The following is a 23,549-nucleotide window of genomic DNA, read 5'->3' as shown; positions in this document are numbered from 1 at the left end:
TGTGCATCATAAAAAAAGGGGGAGATTGTTGAGATTGCTGATAAGGGGGAGCTCTGGTTTAGCTGAACCTACAATATCAGAGTTTTTGGTTTTTGATGATGACAACACATAATTAATAACACATGTGTTTATGTGTTACATGTTCATAACTTTCATGTTTATGATTATTTGAGAACATGTTTGTGTTGATTCTATCATTGTTGTAATTCACTATGTTTTATATGAGATCTTATTTGTGAATGCATGACATATATTTGAGAAAAGGAAAACCACATGCACTTTTGTTGAACTTATAATATGTGGCAAAACAGTAGTTTTAAGTCGACTTCATTATGAAGTAAGTCGACTAAAACTCGTGACTTTGTAAAAACTTTTTCAAAGTGTGATGTGAGAATTTTGGAAGAGAATGTTTTTCAAAACATTGTTTAATGTTAACAATATTTTTGATCACCGGCAACGTCGCCAAAAACTTGTTGATGGATTGGCAAGTGTACCAAATCGTACAAGTAATATAAAATGGTAATACGAAGTATCGTATCCTAGAGGACTCTCGGCACTAAACAGTTGTGTGATAACTCGATTAATTAAGACTTAAATAAAACGAGATTGTTGGATTCAAATGCAAAGACATAAAATTAAATATGAATGCAAATTGATCAATAGTAGAGTAACACAGAGATGAACGGATGTGGTTTAATATGAGATGAATATGTTGTTAGGGTTTGATTTAACCAAGTTTACTCTCATGTATATAAGAATTCTTCTTTTTACATTAATGTTAACGTCACTCACTAAATTACTTAGAACCCGATCCCTCAGAGCAATAAGCCTACCTTAATTCCTAGAAAATTAAGTCTGAAGATCAAGAGCTTAAGACGACCAAGTACTCATACCCTCATCCCTGAGAAATATTATCCTTGGGAGAATTCAACAAGAACCTGAATTGTAAGGAACCTCCCGGCACTCATGCAATTCATAAATCATGCTACTAAATGAGTTAAGCAAGCATTGAAACAGATGAATTCCCTAACAATTAATGAAAAATCATATAAATTAAGAATCAATTCAAATACATGAGAGTTCACAAGGTTACATCATCCCCCAACAACAAATAGAGTTTAGTTCTCGATAGACATGGAGAAACTATATGAATAATGGAAAAGCATGAGATAGTGAAACCTTAAGAGTAGAAGAGGAAGCTCCCGCCTCCAGATGCGCCTTTAGAGAGTAGAAGAGTGTGCTATTGTGTTGCTCCAGCCAGAGATACAAAACCTAGAGCACCTGGGTCCTTTAAATAAATATTACAACGACTATATTTTTAAATATGTTGACCAAGCATTTATTGCGATTGGACTGCATTAATTGTCCATTTAATTAACTGCATTTATTGCTCCTAACTGCTTTGACTGAAGTGTTGTATTCGACTGCATTAGTAGCTATGTCGACTTGAGAGCATCAATTTTATGGAAAACTATATATAGACGCGAATTTGATTTCTCCAGAGACTTTTGTGATTCTAACGATTTGATTGATTTCTTTCAGATTATTGATCTCTTGCAGAAAGTGCGAAAGCTCCAAGAATTCATCAAGAAGACCGTGGTGTTCATCTTTGGTGATTGCTTGACGAGCAAGAATCTGTGTGCTCTTACTGTTTGATCAACCTACACTTGAGGTGTCTGTTTTGTGATCAGTTTTTCAATCTTGTGAAGATTGGTGTTGCCCTGTTGTGACTACTGGAAGAGGACGTGCGACGTTCTACACTTTAAGGATTGTTCGAAGTGATTAAAGACTGCAGGAGAGGGGACATCTTGTTGTTGTTCCTTTTTTGTATATGCCTATATTTTGATTAGAGGGTTAGAGAGGTGTTTTATATTTTTGACGTGGAGGTCTCTATAAAAGCCTTGTTGTAAAAACCTTGATCATTATAAGGCATTTGCTTCTTGTGGTGGAAGGACACTAGATGTAGGCTTGGCCGAACCAGTATAAAAACTCAGCGTTTGATCTTTCTATCCCTACTTTGTTACATTCAGTCGACTTTACATTTTACTCATTTGACTATATTCCGCTGCACTACAAAATCTTTTTCCTTGCGGTTTCAAGAAAGCTTTTAAAGGCATCTACTTTGCGAAAAAGATTTAAAGAAAACATTATTTTTGTGTTTCACCAATTCACCCTCCCCCCTCTTGGTGTTGAAACTAAGCCATTCTATTTGCAATATTAACAATGAAGGCATGGTGGAAATCTAGAGGAAATGTTAACACTTATGAATTTCAAAAACATTCTCCATTGTTTTTCTGGTTTTTTTATTTACTTCTTGTGTTTTTTTTTAATGTTGTTTCGTGTTCATGTTTGATGTAGCTTATGGCTTTATCATATAGATATATATAGAAAAAAGAAACGAGGATCAATCTTCATCCTTTCGCTTTTCAAAGTGAATGATCCCCTCGTTCTTAACCTTTATGTGATCGCAATATCAAGGGACAGGAGCTCCTCCTAGCTTAGTAACCAAGTGCTACAAACCTTTGAAACTAGGGGAAAGCATATTGTATGTCCTGGTGATGACAAATTTATGAACACCGAAAAACTGCGCCACAAACTTGTTTAACCCTCGGCAAGTGTGACCGAATCGTATAAAGTAATAAAACTAGGTAAGACCAAGTATTGTTTTCCTAAAGGACTCACGGCCTAGTTAGTTATCTGAATTATTGATTATTTAAGACTTGTAGACAATTGATTGTAGGTTTTTAATGCAAAAGACAATAATTAAACATGTATGCATGAATTTGATCAATGGCAAAAAGAGTAAAACAAACACGTAATGAATTAAATGGATGAGTATGTTGTTGGGGTTATCAATTTCATCTTGTCCACTCTCATATATTTTAGGAATTCATCAATGTTAATGCCACTCTCTAAATTACCTTGTCAAGAAGGCCTATCCTTAATTACGAGTTCATACAATTCCTAGCATTCCTAGTAATTAATTCTTAAGTGCAGAAGCTTAAAGGCAACCAATATGCTATTGGGAGAAATTCCCCGGATCTAGATTTCCCCGTACGTTCCCATATCGACAAAATCAATGATCATGACAATGAATGAGTTAAACAAAGCAAGCATTAAGCAAAGAGGAAAAATCCTAACTAATGATGAAAGAAAGCATAAGTCTTAAAGTAAGATGTTAAAACAAATTCCATATATGAGAGTTTCACAAGACTACATTGATTCCCCAACAACAATACAAGGTTTAGTTCACCATATTCATGGTGAAACTAGATGAACAATAATGAAAGAATGGAAGATAAAACCCTAGAAAGGTGAAGAGGTAGCCTGAGCATCCCAGATCTTCCTTCAAGGGGTGGAAAAGAGAGTGTTTGCTTCGTCCCAGCTAAAGATACAAACCCTAGGAATACCTAAAGCTTATATACTATTCGTAAAATTACAGAAAATTAGGCCCAAGCCCAAAATAATGCCGCTCAGCGGTAAACTACCGCTTAGCGGTAAGTGCGTGAGTTGTTTTCCTCCCTTCAGCGGCCTTTTCACCCCTCAGCGGATCCAACGTGAGTTTCTAAGTGCCGCTCAGCGGTAAACTGCCGCTGAGCGGTAGTTGCGACTTCTCCTTTTGCACTTTTTGATGTCTTTTCTGATTCCATCTCTATTTTTCTTCACTTCTTTCACCAAATTCACCTTAAAACCTGCATAAAACACTGAAATCAAGCATAAACTTGTCCAACTCTCTTATTTCTAAAAATATGACTAAAAGCATGATTTCAAGCTAGTTTCTAAGTGTTAAAGGTTGCTTTTAGTATCAATTTTAAGCATGAAAATAACAATTTTTCAACTGTTATCACCTGGTTTCTGGGACTTTCTTCCCACAGGTTATTCTATACAATTTATGTAAGAGAGGAGAAGCCCCACTCGGGGAGATGAGTCAAAGATTTCTCTTATATACGATACCTACCAAAGAGAAGAGATCACATTCTGACAGGGAGCACACGAAGCAAAGGAAAGACTGGCATGCGTAGTATTAGATAGAGGTATTAACAAGCACACCTCTCCTAGTGTTCTTGTGATAAGACGCCAAATAGAAATCGAATTCAACGACGAACTTTAATAGGAAACTTAAAAGTTAATAAACTTCAAGCTGTAAAAATGAATACTTTTAAAGTCGACGTCGGTTATTGTCAAAATTCGACGTTCATGTCTTTCTGCAGGCAAATTAATCGTCATATAGTTTGATGAAATCTAACATGTATCATTGTCAAAAACTAGATTCTTAAACCCTTCCTATAAATCTGTAAATCTTGTTCTCAAATGGCTTCTTCATCTTCACGGTGTGGAAAGAAGGCTGCACAATTTTTAAGAAATGCTAGTCCAAATGGGTGGATTAGTGATGACGAAGAACGATACAAATTTGGATGTTATAGAAAACTCTTCAAGGTGGACCCTCACAAGTTTTTGGATCTGGAATTATTCAGAAGGGAGGGGTTTCTCTTTCAAGAATGGCTTATAGATGTTGGTCTCTCAAAATTTGTAGAAATGACCGGTGATTGGTATCTTGACCTGGTAAAAGTCTTCTACCACAATCTCAAGGTTGTCGATGGTGTTATATGCTCTCGGGTGAAAGGTGTCGATATTAAAATTGATGATGAAATATGGCTATCTTTTACTGGTCTCAAAGCAAAAGGCTTCATGTCTCATGAAAGAAATTTGGAACTACCACCAAGAAGAAAATTTATAAGGAATATCTGAGAAGTCCAAAAAGGCTAAAGGTATACAAGCCGTATCTACTTGATGGTTTGAAAATGGAAGAAAAAATGTGTGCTTTTGTACTTACTTGGGTAATACTACCTGGAAGATGTTTACGTGATCGTCTAACTACTGAAGATTTATTTTTGGTTCATGCCATAAAACCCCGGATACCAACCAACTAAGTCATGGACATATTCTGCCATATGGTTTTTTTATCAACAGTGTATTGAAGCATCATCAAGTTGATCTTTCTGGTGAAAAAAATATTTGGTGCACCGAATCAAATGAAATAGGAAAAACGACATTGACCTTTAATGTTCTAAAGAAAATAAAAGATGGTTGGGTGTTCAAGGATGTTGACGAAACTCCTTCTACCTTCACTCCACCCACTGAGTTTGAAAGATTTGTTGTGGATCAATTTCTAAGGCTTTCAACAAGAATTTCAAAAGTTAAAAAATCTCTGATCATGATTCACAAGAAATTAGATGAAGACAATGCTCTCAGAACTCCCTCAGCAAGTGAATCTGATGATGAAGACGACACAACAGAAGATGAGTCTATGAACACATCTGACTCAGATTAGGAAGAAGAGTCCATTTTAGTTTATTTTTCTAAAATTAATGTAATATTTTAATATATTTTAGTATATTTTTCTACGTTTGAACTCTGTTTGAAATTTTAATATATACTTTTCGTGGTTATATTTTCATATTTTTCCTTTGTTTAATGTTATTATGGATTTTTTTTAAAATCCTTGAAGTTTTTTTACGTCGAATTCTAAAAAATGTCGATGTTCTAAAAGATAAAAATAAGAAAAAAGGAATGTTACGTCGCATATTGTAAAAGTTGACGTCAAAGATCAAGTCTACATATAAAATTTAGGCGTAACTTGTCACTCTGATTACATTTTTTTTTGGGTTTCTCATAGCTCTTTCAAGGTCACAAAAATTTGGGTAAGGCATGAAGGAGCTATAGAAATCCAAAGAAATAAGTTAATAGATTTGGATTTCGTTTCAAGTAGTACAATTTGAATGACTTTTTCTTTTGGTTCAAGGAATGGTGGAAATCTAGAGGAAAATGTTAATGCTCATGAAATTTAAAAAAATTTAATAATTCTCTACGTCGAACGGGACAAGAGTTCGACGTCAACTACGTAAGTAGACTCTTATTTTTATTTGTCTTGAAGATGTTTCCACCCTAAGAAATCAGATAGCTCGAAAATGTAACGGTAGAAAACAACTCCAAGACAATTTAAAAAAAGAATCAAACATTGCCAAATGATGAAGTTGAACAACTTTTTTATAAATTTATTTTAGTTCTCAAAATTGTTTCAGCATTAAACATATTATGAACCATATTTCTTTTTCCTAAGCACTTCCCTTTTAGTAAGATATCTTAACCATTTCTATACTTGAATTTGAAAGGGCACCTTCATATGAAATGACGATGAATGCGCCACTTTCAAACACAAGTTAGCAAATTAGAATTTGAGGAACAAAAATGCTTCGAAATCTAAGGAAAAGAAAATACAAAGGGAATAAAAAACATGAATCCTAGTATGTTCAACAGGGAAACAAGAGGTTAGGGATTACATGAATTTCAAGCTATATTTATAGATGAAATGATGACATCAGACTAGCTACGAAATAGACGTACATGATATCATGAATTATGCATAGCAATTGCCACAGTCCATCATCTGTAGGAACGTCGAAGCCCAGCTGTAGTGGACGTTCGAACATCATTCAGTGAAAAGTAAAAAAATCTCTTTTGATTCAGATAAGAACTAATTGACGTCCAACCCCCCAATAATCGACGTGAAAAACATCGTTGGAAACAGAACACCATTAATGTCCCAACTACTCCAATTTCCTTCACGTCCAAGTCCCACAGACTCGGACGTGCTATTTAATGCTTAAAAACTAAAAAGAAAAAAAGATTAAAAACTAGATGAACCGTTGACGAAAATTAGATCATGATAAAAGTAGTACATCGTGTAATTATGCTTATTAACTGCCACATTGTATAAACGTTGAAGCCCAGCCGAATTCGACATTCAAACATCATTCCATGAAAAAGTAAAAAATCTCTTTGGATTCTGATATGAACTCCTTGTTGACTAAACGAAGACATTTCTATGATATAGGATGTCATTGATGACAAATTGATGGAAGCTTATCCATGCTTGAATGACCTGGCCTTGCAGATGCAGCGGATGAAAAATAGTATTGGTGCAGTGGATGAAATACATCAGAGTGGATGCAGTAGCAATTGGGTGAGATTTTGGTGTATTTGAGTGGAATAAGTATGTGTGGGAACCTCACAGCTCAGAAGGCCTTCCTACAATGGAAGGAAGCTAGAGGAAAGGGAAGAGAAAGTAGAGAGAATTAAATGACTCAAGAGCAATAGGCTGGCAGTGAATTTCAACAGCAATTTACTAAGCTCAAAAGTAACCCAATACAAAGAAAATGCCCTCTTATTTATAGGTGAAGAGGAGCCTAAATTCTGTTTGTAATTCCCTCCTAAAATTCAAATTATTCAGATTTTGATCAAGCAAAATCCATGCCTCATTCCAGCTCATCCAGCAAGGTGTGTGCTTCCTTCCAAATCAGCCAACATTCACGTGGAAAATGCTGGTGCATGCCGTAAGCACCTCCTTTGCTTTTTGGCTCCTTTGCTTGGTTCTTTCTTGGATGGCTCAATCATATTCTCCAAGATTTATTAATTCCTACAAAAAAAAATATAAGTGCTTTAGTTAAGAGAAGAAGGATTTTTATAAGTAACCTTCCATAGAAGTAAAATGTTAGATGATCCTTCTTCTTCTTGAATCTTCCTAGCCATTGCTCTAGTAAGAGGTCCAATGTGATTTCTTGATGGTTTTCCATCAGACCCTCCCTCTTGAAAAAGATCTGTCCTCAAATCTGCTTCATCCTGTTGATCATCTCCTGTGAAAGGAATTAAATCGCAAATGTTAAAAGTAGGACTGACACCATAACTTTCAGGAAGGTCTAATATGTATGCATTATCATTTATCTTTTTGAGCACCTTGAATGGACAATCTCCTCTTGGACTAAGTTTGGATTTCCTTTGAGAGGGAAATCTTTCCTTTCTCAAATGAAGCCAAACTAGGTCTCCTTTTTCAAAAACTATTTTCTTTCTCCCTTTGTTGTTGTATTCTGCATATTTTTGAGTTTGTTTTTCAATTTGGATTTTAACTTTCTCATGTAACTTCTTGATAAACTCCGCTTTAGAAGCACCTTCTTTATGAAGAAAAGAAGATGATTCTGGAAGAGGTAGTAAATCAAGAGGTGTGATAGGGTTAAAACCATAAACAACCTCAAAAGGAGAAAGATTTGTAGTCTTGTGGACTACTCTATTATAAGCAAATTCAATATGAGGTAGATGTTCATCCCAAGATTTGTTATTTCCTCTTAATATTACCCTTAATAATGTAGATAAAGATCTATTTACTACTTCAGTTTGCCCATCAGTTTGTGGGTGACATGTAGTAGAAAATAGAAGTTTAGTTCCAAGCTTTTCCCATAAAGTTTTCCAAAAATGGCTTAGAAACTTCACATCTCTATCAGACACTATAGTTTTGGGTAAGCCATGCAATCTCACTATTTCTTTAAAGAAGAGTCTAGAGATATAGCTAGCATCATCTATTTTGTGGCAGGGTATAAAATGAGCCATTTTACTAAAACGATCTACTACCACAAATATAGAATCATACCCCCTTTGAGTTCTTGGCAATCCTAAGACAAAGTCCATGCTTATGTCCTCCCAAGGGGTATTAGCTATAGGAAGAGGTGTATAGAGTCCATGAGGCATAATTTTGGACTTAGCTTGCAAACAAGCTATACATTTAGAACAATGCCTTTGAACATCTATTCTCATGTGTGGCCAATAAAATTTACTTTTCAAAATGTTTAGAGTTTTATCAACTCCATGATGGCCCATGAGTCCTGACTCTCTTTGATAAGAAGTTTTCTAATGGATCCTTGGGGTATACAAAGTTTTCCTTTATTAAAAAGATACCCCTCAGAAAGATAGAATCCATCAAAAGGCTTCTTAAGACATGATGAATAAGTGGATGCAAATGTTTCATCATTTTCATATAACTCTTTTATGTCATCAAATCCTAACATTTGAGATCCTAGGGTTACTAATAATGCATGTCTTCTAGATAAAGCATCCGCAACAACATTAGTACTCCCCTTTTTGTGTTTGATGACATAGGGAAATTGCTCAAGATATTCCACCCACTTTGCATGTCTTTTGTTTAGCTTTGCTTGCCCTTTAATGTACTTGAGAGATTCATGGTTAGTGTGTATGATGAATTCTCTAGTTACCAAGTAATGCTCCCAAGTTTTCAAAGCTCTAATGAGGGCATACAACTCTTTGTCATAGGTAGGATAGTTTAAGGTAGGCCCCCTAAGTTTTTCACTAAAGTAAGCTACGGGATGTCCTCCTTGTATTAAAACAGCTCCTATTCCTACCCTAGATGCATCACATTCTAGTTCAAAGGCTTTGGAAAAATCAGGCAAAACTAGAATAGGTGCATGTGTTAACTTGTGTTTCAAAGTCTCAAAAGACAACTCTTGCTTATCACCCCAAATAAAAGGCATATCTTTCTTGACTAGCTCATTTAAAGGAGCAGCTATGGTGGAGAAATCTTTCACAAATCTCCTATAAAAACTTGCTAACCCATGAAAACTTCTCACCTCTCCTACATTTTTAGGGGTTGGCCATTCTTGTATAGCCTTGATCTTCTCTGGATCAACATGTACACCTTCTTTTCCCACTTTGAATCCAAGGAAAATCACACTTTCTTGACAAAAAGTACATTTGTCAAAGTTGGCAAAGAGATGATGTTCTCTAAGAAAAAGCAAGACTTTTCTGACATGGTTAAGATGTTCTTGAAGGCCTTGACTATAGATTAAGATATCATCAAAGTAGACCACTACAAATCTGCCTATGCATTCCCTAAGCACATGATTCATTAATCTCATGAATGTACTTGGAGCATTGGTCAAGCCAAAGGGCATGACTAACCATTCATACAAACCAAACTTGGTCTTGAAAGCAGTTTTCCATTCATCTCCTTCATGAATTCTTATTTGATGGTATCCACTTTTAAGATCAATTTTGGTGAAGAGATTTGCTCCATGTAATTCATCCAACATGTCATCTAGCCTAGGAATGGGATGCCTATACTTGACAGTTATGTTGTTGATGGCCCTACAATCTGTACACATTCTCCAAGACCCATCCTTTTTAGGGACCAACAACACAGGCACAGCACAGGGACTTAAACTCTTTTGCATCCACCCTTTGTTCAACAAGTCATTAACTTGTTTCTCTATTTCTTTTGTTTCCATAGGGTTGGTTCTATAGGCTGGCCTATTGGGTAGGCTTGCCCCAGGCACCAAATCTATTTGATGTTCTATTCCCCTCAAAAGTGGTAATCCACTTGGTACCTCTTTGGGAAATATATCATCAAATTCCTTTAAAAGTTTTTGCAACCCCTTTGGTAGAGAACCAAGTTCATGAGTGATTGAAACAAATGCCTCTTTGCAATAAAGAAGGAAATGAGGTTGTCCAAGAAAAAGATTTTTGGAAATATTCAAGGTTTGAGGTTGGACAACTTCATGGGCTGAGGAATGGGTTACCAAATTCTTTCTTTCTTTCTTATTTTCTTTTTTCTTTTCTCCATCCAACTTCTTCTTAAGAATTATTTGGTCCTCTCTTACTTGTGAAGGTGTAAGAGGACACAAAATAATTTTCTTTCCCTTGTGTTGAATGGTGATTTTGTTGGTGACTCCATCATGTAAAGCTTGTTTATCATATTGCCAAGGTCTTCCAAGTAATATGTGCCCAGCTTCCATTGGTACTATATCACAAACAATTTAATCTTCATATTTGCCAATGGAAATAGGTACACTTACTTGTTCTTTAACTACTATTCCATCATCCTCTTTGATCCATTGAAGTTTGTAAGGTTTAGGATGAGGAGTAGTTGTTAAGCCAAGCTTCTCTATCATTCTAGAACTACAACAGTTGCAACAAGAGCCACTATCCACTATCATTGAACATGTCTTTTCTAAAACTTTGCATCTTGTGTGGAATAGGTTCTCTCTTTGTGACTGTTCTAATTCTACATGTTTACTTTCCAGGAGTCTCCTTACCATAAGTAAGTCACCATCACAAGGTAAAGCTTCTTCTTCTTCAGAAGTGGATGTCTCAGACTCACTATATGAAGAACCCTCACTTTCACTCTCATGCTCAAGGATGTAAGTTGACTTTCTATTGCGGCACTCAGATGCATAGTGCCCTTTTTCCCCACATCTAAAGCACTTAGTCTCCTTTCTCTTATGATCTCTTGAAGGTTCTTTGACTTTTTCTTTTCCTTTCTCTCTCTCTCTGTCTTCATATCTTTGCTTGGTTTGACTACCCTCCCTCTTATACTCTTTCTTATGGTAAGAACTATGAGGGTAATCTTTCTTGGTAGAGCTTTTCCTCTTTAGTTGTTGCTCAACCCTCACACAAAGTTGGACTAACTCATTGAGATCATTGTAGGGTATAAGTTCAACCCTATCTCTTATGTCATAGTTAAGTCCACTTTGAAACCTAGCTATTGTTATCCTAGGTTCTTCTCTTATCCCAGCTCTCAACATGAGTAACTCCATTTTCTGTCTATATTCCTCAACACCCATGTTCCTTTGTTGGAGTTTATGGAGTTTATCCATTATCTCCCTATCATAGTAGGCTGGTACATGCCTCTTCCTCAAGGCAGCTCTCATTTCATTCCAATACCTAATGGGAGGTAAGTGTCTTAGCCAATGGTCCTTGACTAAGGCTGTCCACCAAATTAAGGCATAACCTTGAAAGCTTAGAGAAGCCATGGTGACTCTCCTTTCATCATCTATTTGGTGGCACTCAAACAATTGCTCAACTTTCATTTCCCACTCTAGGTATTCTTCTACATCATCTTTTCCATGGAAGGAAGGAAGATCAATCTTAGGCTCTCTTGGGTAATGCTCTCTAACTCTATGTTGACTTCTAGGAGGCATTTGGTAGTGGTCATCATTGTGATGACTACTATTTTGCTCAATTTCACTTGGAGAAGATGATGATTCTTCTCTTCTCCTATGGGAAGATCTCTCTTTCTTTTTATCTTGATTAATCAAAAGTTGACTAATCATATCTTTGAGCTTACTAATCTCTTTATCCCTTTGTTCAAATCTTTGCTCAAATTCTTCCCTTAAAGACATTTCACTATTGGGTTTCAAACTTCCTTGCACACTTGATTGACTCATTCTTGTCAAAGGAAAAGGTTTTCACAAAGTTTTCAAAATATTTGACAAGTAATGAGTGAAAAGATTTTCACAAGCTTTCTTTGTTTTTGGTGAAAAATTTCTAAAGAGATTCTAGAAGCAAAAGATGTTTCTAAGTAGCTCCCAGGAAGAAGAGGTGAGTCACAAATGGACAAGCTTAGAAACCAAGTTCTTCCTTAGCCAGAGTTTCCTTAGAATGTTCTTTTACTTTAGTTTCTAAGTAGAAATTCTTCAAATTCTTTTTAAATGTTATGAACCTACAAACCAAAGAAAGGTTTACTATATGCTAGGCTATCCTAAATACCACGGAGACCTAAAAACAAAAGGATTACTCAAGACATTTAAGGAAAGCAATAAAGATGCAAGAATGTAAATGCTAGACGGCCCTAAGTGAAAGTGCAAGTGACACTTGGAGCCCCTTGACACACTTCCACACTAAGAAAACGAAATTGGACTATTACAATGTTCAATTGTGAACTTGGAATTGCTTCAAGAGCATTTTTCCAAGTCACTTGGCTCAAAAACAGCAAAGAAAAAAAAATACAATTTCTAACAGCAAATTCCGTGATATTTGATGTAAATAAACTTGAAATGAGGCCTAGAAGTAATGTGAGCTTTGTCTTCTTGCTGCTGCAGAAAGCCAATCAAAATAAAGGTGTGAGTTGATCTTTTTCCAGGGTTGAAATGCTGCTGTAACAGAATTTTCCAGCTGCTGGGCAGTGGTGTTTGGGCTGCAGTTGAGTCTTCCTTCTTGCTCCACTTTCAATGCTCAAACCACTTCCTAGGAGGCTACTAAAGTAGGAGAAGGATTCTGGTGCTGGATGCCCCAAACAGCTTGCACATACACTCCAAAACTCAGCAAAATCACACCAAACAGATTAAAAATTTGCACCAAATTTCTGCACACTGCACCAGTATAGGCTGCTGTATTGAACACTTTAGATGCCAAAAAATAGACACAAACAATTGGAACAGTATACAAATGAAAGTAGGTACACAAGAGGAACTTATCAAAGGCACTAGAATGGATGAAGAAAGCAAGAAAAAACACAAGCACAGTTTAGAAATTATTCCAAATGCAAACTGTTTGATAATTTTCAGAAGTGTTTGATAAAATGCCCCAATGAATTTCAGATTTTGTGTTTTTGATTTTTCAGGGCCTGTAATCTGGATTGGTTGGTTCTAACAGCTTTTTAACACTTGATACTTCTTCTTTTGATCATGTATTTTCATTTTTAATCATAGAACCAGCTTTTTCACAATCCAGCAATGAATTTTACACTAAAATTACCAAAACAGTGGCTGGAAAAAAAAAACAGAAACTGCACCAGAAAAAAATGAACTAAAATGGTGGTTTTGGAACCCAAAATGAGTAGCAGTGTTTCAGCAGCTTGGATGAATGTTCAAACAACTTTTATTCATGATATTAAACATGTTTAAACTCTTAAACAGCTGAAATAATGCTTACTACTCAAATTCACTGGTCCACTTCCAATTTTAACTCAAAATTGATGGTTTAAGTGTCCAATCTGCATATAACTTCAATTTTGACCAAATGAACAGTATTAGCAACTTTTAATCATCCATTTAGACTTGTTCAAACTGTCCAAACACACAGAAATAGCAGGATTCGAAAATCACCCTTGTTATGGCCAAATTATGCAGCAAAAACCATCAAGGAACCAACCAAATTTAGCTTTTCATGGAATCAAAAACAGGACAGCAAAGGCAATGACTCTAAGAAGTGTAAAAACACAGATCTAAGCTAGATTTAATGTGCTTAGCATGACCAAACTCAGATTATACAATTCAAGGAAACTTAGCACGGTGAAAAGCTTGGATTAAAACAGTAACAGTGATTTGAAACCAGATTTCAAGCAACTCAACCACTCATTTTTCAATTATGTGATTATTAGGAGTTGCTATCACCTCAAACACATGTAAAAACAGTAAACAAACTTGTACAAAGCTTGAAAATAAAGAAATCTGGATTGCATCAGCTGATATCAAATTAATCCAGAAATGATGTTTTATGCAGATTTTTCTACTAGAATCAATATTTGCAATGCTAATTGGCTCAAATGATCAAAGCTGGACATGTTGCCATTGCTTTATATGATCAACATAGAGCTAGCAATTGCTCAGGACACACTTAAAACAAAATGAAAGCTAGAACAGAATCAAATACTTGATGACAGAGTTGAAAAAAACTGCACAACAGGACATGACCATAACATTACTGGAAAATGAAAAATAAAGGTAGAAATGACTCAAACAAATAAAATTCACCGTTTAAAATGAAAGATGGACATAAGGCACTGTAAGAACACAGAATTAAAGGCTGGAACAGAATTACAGAAGCAGAATTAAAACTGAAACAGAAATAGAAAACAGAAACAGAAAACAGAAACAGAAAACAGAAACAGAGATGGAATTCAGCAGAATTAAATTGCAGAATGAGAAGAAATGCTTAGCTCCTTGGTGCGTGGAGAACCTAAGCTCTGATACCACTTGATGGAAGCTTATCCATGCTTGAATGACCTGGCCTTGCAGATGCAGCAGATGAAAAATAGTATTGGTGCAGTGGATGAAATACATCAGAGTGGATGCAGTAGCAATTGGGTGAGATTTTGGTGTATTTGAGTGGAATAAGTATGTGTGGGAACCTCACAGCTCAGAAGGCCTTCCTACAATGGAAGGAAGCTAGAGGAAAGGGAAGAGAAAGTAGAGAGAATTAAATGACTCAAGAGCAATAGACTCAAGAGCAATAGGCTGGCAGTGAATTTCAGCAGCAATTTACTAAGCTCAAAAGTAACCCAATACAAAGAAAAGGCCCTCTTATTTATAGGTGAAGAGGAGCCTAAATTCTGTTTGTAATTCCCTCCTAAAATTCAAATTATTCAGATTTTGATCAAGCAAAATCCATGCCTCATTCCAGCTCATCCAGCAAGGTGTGTGCTTCCTTCCAAATCAGCCAACATTCACGTGGAAAATGCTGGTGCATGCCGTAAGCACCTCCTTTGCTTTTTGGCTCCTTTGCTTGGTTCTTTCTTGGATGGCTCAATCATATTCTCCAAGATTTATTAATTCCTACAAAACAAAATATAAGTGCTTTAGTTAAGAGAAGAAGGATTTTTATAAGTAACCTTCCATAGAAGTAAAATGTTAGATGATCCTTCTTCTTCTTGAATCTTCCTAGCCATTGCTCTAGTAAGAGGTCCAATGTGATTTCTTGATGGTTTTCCATCACAAATATTTGACATTAATCTCTAGTCCTTTGCACCGAATACACTTAATATTCGACGTCAATTGTATGAATTTAATTTGTATTGAAGTTGTTTCCACCATAGCTATGAAATGTAATGGTAGAAGACAACTCCAAGACAATTTAAAAAACGATTCATACATAGTTAAATGATGAAGTTGAACAACATTTTTATATAAATATTTTAGATCTTAAAATTGTATCAGCATTAAACATATTGTGAACCATATTTCTTTTTCCTAAGCACTTCCCTTTCAGTAAGATAACTTAATCATTTCTGTACTATAAATAGCATTTTGTTGACTTGAATTTCAAAGGCCACCTTCATATGAACTGAGACCTGAATGCGGCACTTTGAAATTCAAGTGAGCAAATTGCAATTTAATGAACATACATGTTTCGAAATCAAAGGAAAGGAAAACACCAAGGAAATAAAAAACATGAATCCTAATATGTTCAGTATAGAAATAGGAATCAAGGGATTCGTGATGCAAGCAATATTTATAGATGAACCGATGACGTACATCATGTAATTATGCTTACTTACTACCACACTACACCATCTTCTATGAACGTCGAAGCCCCGCCGAATTAGACATTCAAACATCATTCAGAGAAAAAGTAATAAATTTCGTTTGATTCATATAAGAACAAATTGACGTCCCGTTGATGACAAATTTATGAACACCGAAAAACGGCGCCAAAAACTTGTTTAACCCTCGGCAAGTGTGACCGAATCGTATCAAGTAATAAACTCGGTAAGACCAAGTATCGTTCTCCCAAAGGACTCACGGCCTAGTTAGTTATATGATTTGTTGATTATTTAAGACTTGTGAACAATTGATTATAGGTTTTAAATGCAAAAGACAATAATTAAACATGTATGCATGAATTTGATCAATGGAAAAGAGGAAATCAAACACTTTAATGAATTAGATGGATGAGTATGTTGTTGAGGTAATCAATTTCATCTTATCCACTCTCATATACTTTAGGAATTCATCATTCTTTTCATCAATGTTAATGTCACTCTCTAAATCACCTTGCAAGAAGGCCTATCCTTAATTACGAGTTCATACAATTCCTAGCATCCCTAATAATTAATTCTGAAGTGCAGAAGCTTAACGGCAACCAACCCTCATATTCCTATGTCTAGGTAATATGCTATTGGGAGAAATTTCCCGGATCTAGATTTCCCCGTACGTTCCCATATCGACAAAATCAATAATCATGGCATTGAATGAGTTAAACAATGCAAGCTTTAAGCAAGGAGGAAAAACCCTAACTAATGATGAAAGAAAGCATGTATCTTAAAATAAGATGTTAAAACATAAATTCCATATATGAGAGTTTCACAAGACTACATTGATTCCCCAACAACAAAAAGAGTTTAGTTCACCATATTCATGGTGAAACTAGATGAACAATAATGAAAGAATGGAAGAGATAGAAAAACCCTAGAAAGAGAAGAGCAGAGCCGTCACCATCTCCCAATGTACCCCCAAGGGGTGAAAAGTGTGTTTCTACTTCCTCCCAGCCAAAGATACAAACCCTAGGAAGACTTAAAGCTTATATATTATTCGTAATATTACAGAAAAGTGGGCCTAAGCCCAAAAGACCACCGCTTAGCGGTAAACTGCCGCTCAGCGGTACTAGCGCAAAGTCAATTTTTCCCCTCAGCTGCATTTTCACCCCTCAGCGGAGCTTGAGTGCCGCTCAACGGTAAAGTGCCGCTGAGCGGTAGTTGCAGCTTCTCCTTTTGCACTTTTTGAGTTCTTTTCTGATTCCATCTCTATCCTTCTTCACTTCTTTCATCAAATTCACCTTAAAACCTGCATAAAACACTGAAATCAAGCATAAACCTGTCCAGCTCTCTTATTTCCAAAAATATGAACAAAAGCATGATTCCAAGCTAGTTTCTAAGTGTTAAAGGTTGCTTTTAGTATCAATTTTAAGCATGAAAATAACAGTTTTTCAACTGTTATCACAACCCCAAACTTAGAACTTTGCTTGTCCTCAAGCAAACAAGATGTAACTCAATCTTCTACCAATCAATTACTCCATTCAAAAATCCTCTTTTCAAGATAAGTAAAAACTTCAATTAAGCTCATGACAAAGACTTCAATCAAGACATACACATGCTTTAGTGTTCACAAAGTCACTTTATATCCAACAAATGCTATTTTTCATGAATGATCAATCAACTAAGCATGGATGTTCATGTGCTCATGGAATATTTCCTCACTAAGGAAAGTGTTTCACTCAAACACACAAGTGTATAAGAGGTAATCACTCAATCACTCTACTGCCACAATGTCACAAGAATTTACTTTGCCTTTCATTTAACCATAATCAAATACATTCACAAGCATGCATCATCACAAGGACTTTTCAATGGCTTTTAAGGTGGCTGGGCTAACAAGAAAATTGGTTTTTCTAGATCACAAAACCCTTGAGTTAAGAGAATCATATAAACACAATCATTCTTACTTTTCCCCAACTTTCTTTTGCATTGAGCTTCGCTTTTTCTTTTCTTTTCTTTCTCTTTTTCTTTCTCTTTTCACATACTTAATTCTTAGCTCTTAGCTCAATGCTTTCAATTTCCCTTTCTATTTTCCAACAACCCCAAACTTGAACATTTGTCAATACCACAAAATATTTTCTACTTAACTCAAGGTAAAGCTTTTCAACAAGGGTTTTCAAATCATGTTCAAGGCTAGGGGTTCAAAAGATAGAACACATAATGTTCTCTTTTAGTGGCTCATTTCATGAAATTGGCTAATACAAGGGTTACCAACAAATGGCCTTGATCATATGATGCAAACAAGCTAGTAATTCAATCATAGAAAACCTGGGCAAAGTCATTCATGATTTCAATGTAATAGCACTCAATCACAAAAACTCTGGAGCTAAAACCTCACATATAAGCTCATTCACATTTGACATACACATCGTGCTTAATATCACAATCACAATCACAACATCATGCATTTGTTCACAAAGTTTGTGAACCACCTGTATAAGCATGTAATGTGCACATCTCAACATCAATCCATATTGTCGCAACCGGAATCGCGACGGGACGACGATCCAAAAAGAAACAGGTTTTGAAAAGAGATTTTGGAGTCGCCACCATAGTTTATTCTGGAAAACTACGGAAAAACCATAAAATAATAAGACACGGTCCACGAAAACCAGATTCTGGGTTCGGGAGTCGGTTACGCGTAGGGAAGGTATTAGCACCCTACAACGCCTGCCCAAAGGCAGTACCTTTAACTAAATGCACGAATGTGATGTGGTTTCAAAATGTTTAACTATCCCCTAAAATAAAATTCTAAATAAACAAAATATATTTTTTAGTTTTTTGGGCTCGACAAGGATTGACCTTGCTCCTACGTATTCTCATTCAAAATGAGAAATCAGGGTTACGTAGTTCTTTCAGAGAGATTACTTGTAGTTTGGGAATATTTTAGTATTTTTAATAAAGAAGGAAAAGGTTTTCTAGCACAAGGCCTACGCGAGCGGTCGCACGTGTGCTTAAACCTTTTCAAAATATTTTTATTTGATTTTTAACTTTTGTAAAAGAAAAGGAAAAGGTTTTTTAGCACAAGGCCTACGCGAGCGGTCGCACGTGTGCTTAAACCTTTTCAAAATATTTTTATTTGATTTTTAACTTTTGTAAAAGAAAAGAAAAAGATTTTCAGCACAAGGCCTACGCGAGCGGTCGCACGTGTGCTTAAAACCTTTTCAAAATATTTTTATTTGATTTTTAACTTTTGTAAAAGAAAAGGAAAAGATTTTCAGCACAAGGCCTACGCGAGCGGTCGCACGTGTGCTTATAACCTTTTCAAAATATTTTTATTTGATTTTTAACTTTTGTAAAAGAAAAGAAAAAGATTTTCAGCACAAGGCCTACGCGAGCGGTCGCACGTGTGCTTAAACCTTTTCAAAATATTTTTGTAAATTCTTTTTATTTAAACTATAAATATTGTATTATTAAATATATATTTTAAGATAAGTAGATGTCTAAAATAAATAAATAGAACAAAATAAAATAAGGAAAAAAATAAATAAAAATAAAATAAATAAACAAAAGAAATGGAAGTGGCCGAACGGACGTTGGGGACAGATTCAGAATAACGAGCGTTCGTTGGGGAGAGAACAAACGTTCATTGGGGGATATAACGGACGTTTAGAAATGGAAAATGAATAACGAGCGTTCGTTGGGGAGAGAACGAACGTTCGTTGGGGGATATAACGGACGGACGTTGTAAAGGGCACTGAATGACGAGCGTTCGTAGGGAGAGGACGAACGGACGTTGTCGAAATGACGAGCGTTCGTTGAAAGAGATAACGAACGGACGTTGGGAACGAAGACTGAATGACGAACGCTCATTGTTGGAATGACGAGCGTTCGTCGAGAGAGATAACGAACGGACGTTGGGAACGAAGACTGAATGACGAACGCTCGTCGTTGGAATGACGAACGGACGTTTAGACAGGGAAGCCTAATGACGAACGCTCGTTGTTGAAATTGAACGGACGTTTAGACAGGGAAGCTTAATGACGAACGCTCGTTGTTGAAATGACGAACGGACGTTTAGACATGGAAGCTGAATAACGAGCGTTCGTAGGGAGTGATGGCTGAATAACGAGCGTTCGTTGAGGAGATGACGAACGGACGTTGAAGAAATTGAGGCTGAAGGACGAGCGTTCGTTGTACAGATAGTTATCAAACGGTTCGTCCAAGAAATGGCCGAACGGACGTTTGGATAAGAGGTTAAGTAACGAGCGTCCGTTGTACAGATAGTTACCAAACGGTCCGTCCAGAAAATGGCCGAACGGACGTTTGGATAAGAGGATAAATAACGAACGTTCCAAAAAAGGACTAAGGTTCCCGGACGTGCGTTCATTTCTGGGCCTGGCCTAGTCGAATGGTTTCTAACCTAGAATTTCCTAGGGGTTCAGGAGGTTCATCCTCATTCCCCACTCCCCAGCTCACGCCTTCTCTAGAGACCCAAGGTCTCCTGCTCGGCACCACAAGCTCACCGTCGCCTCTGCCATAGCCGGCCACCGTCGCCTCAACCAGAACGCGCCTTGGCCTCGCCGGCGACAACTCGCGCCACCAGAACCACCACCAGCCACGACGCCACCGTCTCCATTTTTCTCTCTTCGAAAACAGCGATCCCCGTTTTGGCTTAGTGAAGGCAAAGTATGGGCTTGTGTTTGGGTGCTGGAAACGGGTCATTGTTCTAGGCTGTGGCCTTGTATAATGCAGGTTGGTGTTATGCGTGAGTTGGAATGGAGGTTCCAATGGGTGAATGAGGCGGTGGCCGTGAGGTGTTGGTAGTGACCGTGGGCGAATACGGATGATGGTTGATGAGTGGATGAGGGAATGAGGTTTCGTTGAGTAAATGGAGGAATACAAAGTTTGCGAGACCGTGATGATGGGTGGGAGATGCAGCAGGGAATGAAGATGATCACGGGTATTGGAAATCAAGTGTTGGAGGTGAAGATTGATGATGTTTGGTAATAATGAGCATATACAAATATCCAGTGCATTCAACAACATTCATATACAAATTTAACAACATGGAGTGTTAGATATTACTTACCTCTCGATTGCTATTGCCAACCTTGCGTCTCCAATGGTTTTTTTCCTCTCCTTTTGCTGGCGTTTGTTTTTTTTTCAGGTGAAAAAATGGTGAATCTGGATGATGATGATCCCAGATGAAGGTCCCCCGAATCCCTTCCTCCTTTCTCTTTTCTCTCCCTTATCCAACCAAATCCTCCCTCCCAAAATCTCGGAAAATATTCTCTTCTAACCACCTGGTCTCCCCCCTTTCTCCTTCTAAAAAATCTTAGAAAATATTCCCTTAACCACCTCGTCTCCCTCCTTCAGACACGTCGCACATATCCCCTTTTCCACGTTTTTTATTTCCTTTTTTTTTATTTTATTTTTAAATTTTATTTTTTTAACTTTATTTTTCAATTTTTCAATTATTTTGATTAATTAACTTTATTAAAACAAAATGAATATAAGAAATAAAATAAAAATTGAATTAAAAGCAAAGATCTAAATACATTAACATAGAATAAAACAAAAGGTAAAATAAAATAAAAGGAAAATAATAATAAAAAAAAACCAATAAAAACACATTTTTTACAACCCGGACAAAATTGAGTGTTGACAACTGCCCCTCTTTACTTAGATATTACTAAATAATATGAAAATTTAATCTTTTCGTATTATTTAAGTAAGGCTAAGTAAAGATAAAGACACTAATTTTGTCCGGGTTTCAATCATGAAAGAAAACAAACAAAATGGTTCAAGTCACGATGCCAAACGACCAATGTCAAGTAAAGTATCAGTAACAAAAAAACTAAAACCTGGATTTGACCATTGCCTCGCAGAGGGCCAAACTCACAGAACATAAATTTAAATCTGACCATTGCCATGCAGAGGGTCGATAACAGAAAATTAAAACCTGGATTTGACCATTGCCTCGTAGAGGGCCAAACTCACAGAACGGAAATTTAAATCCGACCATTGCCATGCAGAGGGTCGATAACCGAAAACTAAAACCTGGATTTGACCATTGCCTCGCAGAGGGCCAAACTCACAGAACAGAAATTTAAATCCGACCATTGCCATGCAGAGGGCCGATAACAGAAAACTAAAACCTGGATTTGACCATTGCCTCGCAGAGGGCCAAACTCACAGAACAGAAATTTAAATCCGACCATTGCCATGCAGAGGGCCGATAACAGAAAACTAAAACCTGGATTTGACCATTGCCTCGCAGAGGGCCAAACTCACAGAACAGAAATTTAAATCCGACCATTGCCATGCAGAGGGCCGATAACAGAAAACTAAAACCTGGATTTGACCATTGCCTCGTAGAGGGCCAAACTCACAGAACAGAAATTTAAATCCGACCATTGCCATGCAGAGGGCCGATAATAGAGAACTAAAACCTGGATTTGACCATTGCCTCGCAGAGGGCCAAACTCACAGAACAAAAATTTAAATTCGACCGTTGCCATGCAGAGGGCCGATAAAAGCAAATTAAAACCTTGATTTGTAGCTTTGAAAAGTTGATAAATGCCGAGTTAAACATGAAGATTTTACAAACAATTCTCCTCGCTTCCTCTGAGATGATGTTATGTCATGATGGTGCATGGATGCATAGACACATGAGACTTTCATTTTTTTTTTTTTTTTTTTTTTTTTTGAAAATTCCATGCTTGCAATCCATTGTTAATATTGTCATCAAACACGATGTACGTTCAAAACGCATTCCTTAAAAACAACGTTGATAGGTATAGAACCCTTTGATGAGCAGGAAGAAAGTGTAACCCTGAGTTAAAATTCTTTTTATCGCTTTTTGCAATCCAAATTAACTTGAACCCTGTAGGATGTGGAAGAATGGTTATGAAAAGCAGATGAATAATGATTTTCTGTGAGCAAATATTAACGTATGTGTGTCTCTCATTTGGGGAAAAGTGATATTAACATGTTGTGCTCCCATACTGCCCCAATTTTGCACAATGGAAAAGTGAAAAGATTTGGGTATGAAAGATTCCCCCCAAATTGGATGATCTTCGATTGACAGGGAGATTTTTTTTTTTTTTTTTTTTTTTTTTTTTTTTTAAGATAACACTAAATTGTGTCGTTCACCACATCATTCTGTTTCAAAGTTAAATTCGTGAGAAAGATTAGGACAAACAGTCTTCAGTCAGCGTGGGCTTTTATTGGCTTGTACCGTGGCTAAAGGTCAAAAGGTTTTGAAAGAAAGGATAACGAAGGCCCAAATAAGTGTTTGACGGTTACAGTCTTTAAACAAGAATCATTTGCAAGGTGCCCAGTCAACTGTCTTTAGGGATTTGAACTTCAGGCATCCTTTATTTTTCATTGTTGTTTGTTTCTTTCTTTTGGATCATTCTTTTCGTTGCCCCTATTGTGGTCTTTTATGATACTTTCCTTTTCATTTCTGTTTTTTTTTTTTTTATTTATTAAGATTTTCTCCTCAACTTTGGATGCTTATGATGTACCCTTTTAAATTGACGTCGACATGCTGATGATTCTTGTCTAGGGTGATGAAAACAGTTATGAATTTTGGCTCAAAAGGGGTACAATTGGATGAACTGCTTTTGACAATTGGATAATGAAAAATGGCCACACATCACTCCGAATC

The sequence above is a fragment of the Vigna angularis genome, chromosome 2 (genome assembly GCF_016808095.1).
Source record: "Vigna angularis cultivar LongXiaoDou No.4 chromosome 2, ASM1680809v1, whole genome shotgun sequence".
In the NCBI taxonomy this organism is placed as follows: domain Eukaryota; kingdom Viridiplantae; phylum Streptophyta; class Magnoliopsida; order Fabales; family Fabaceae; genus Vigna; species Vigna angularis.
This window is presented reverse-complemented; position numbering follows the sequence as displayed.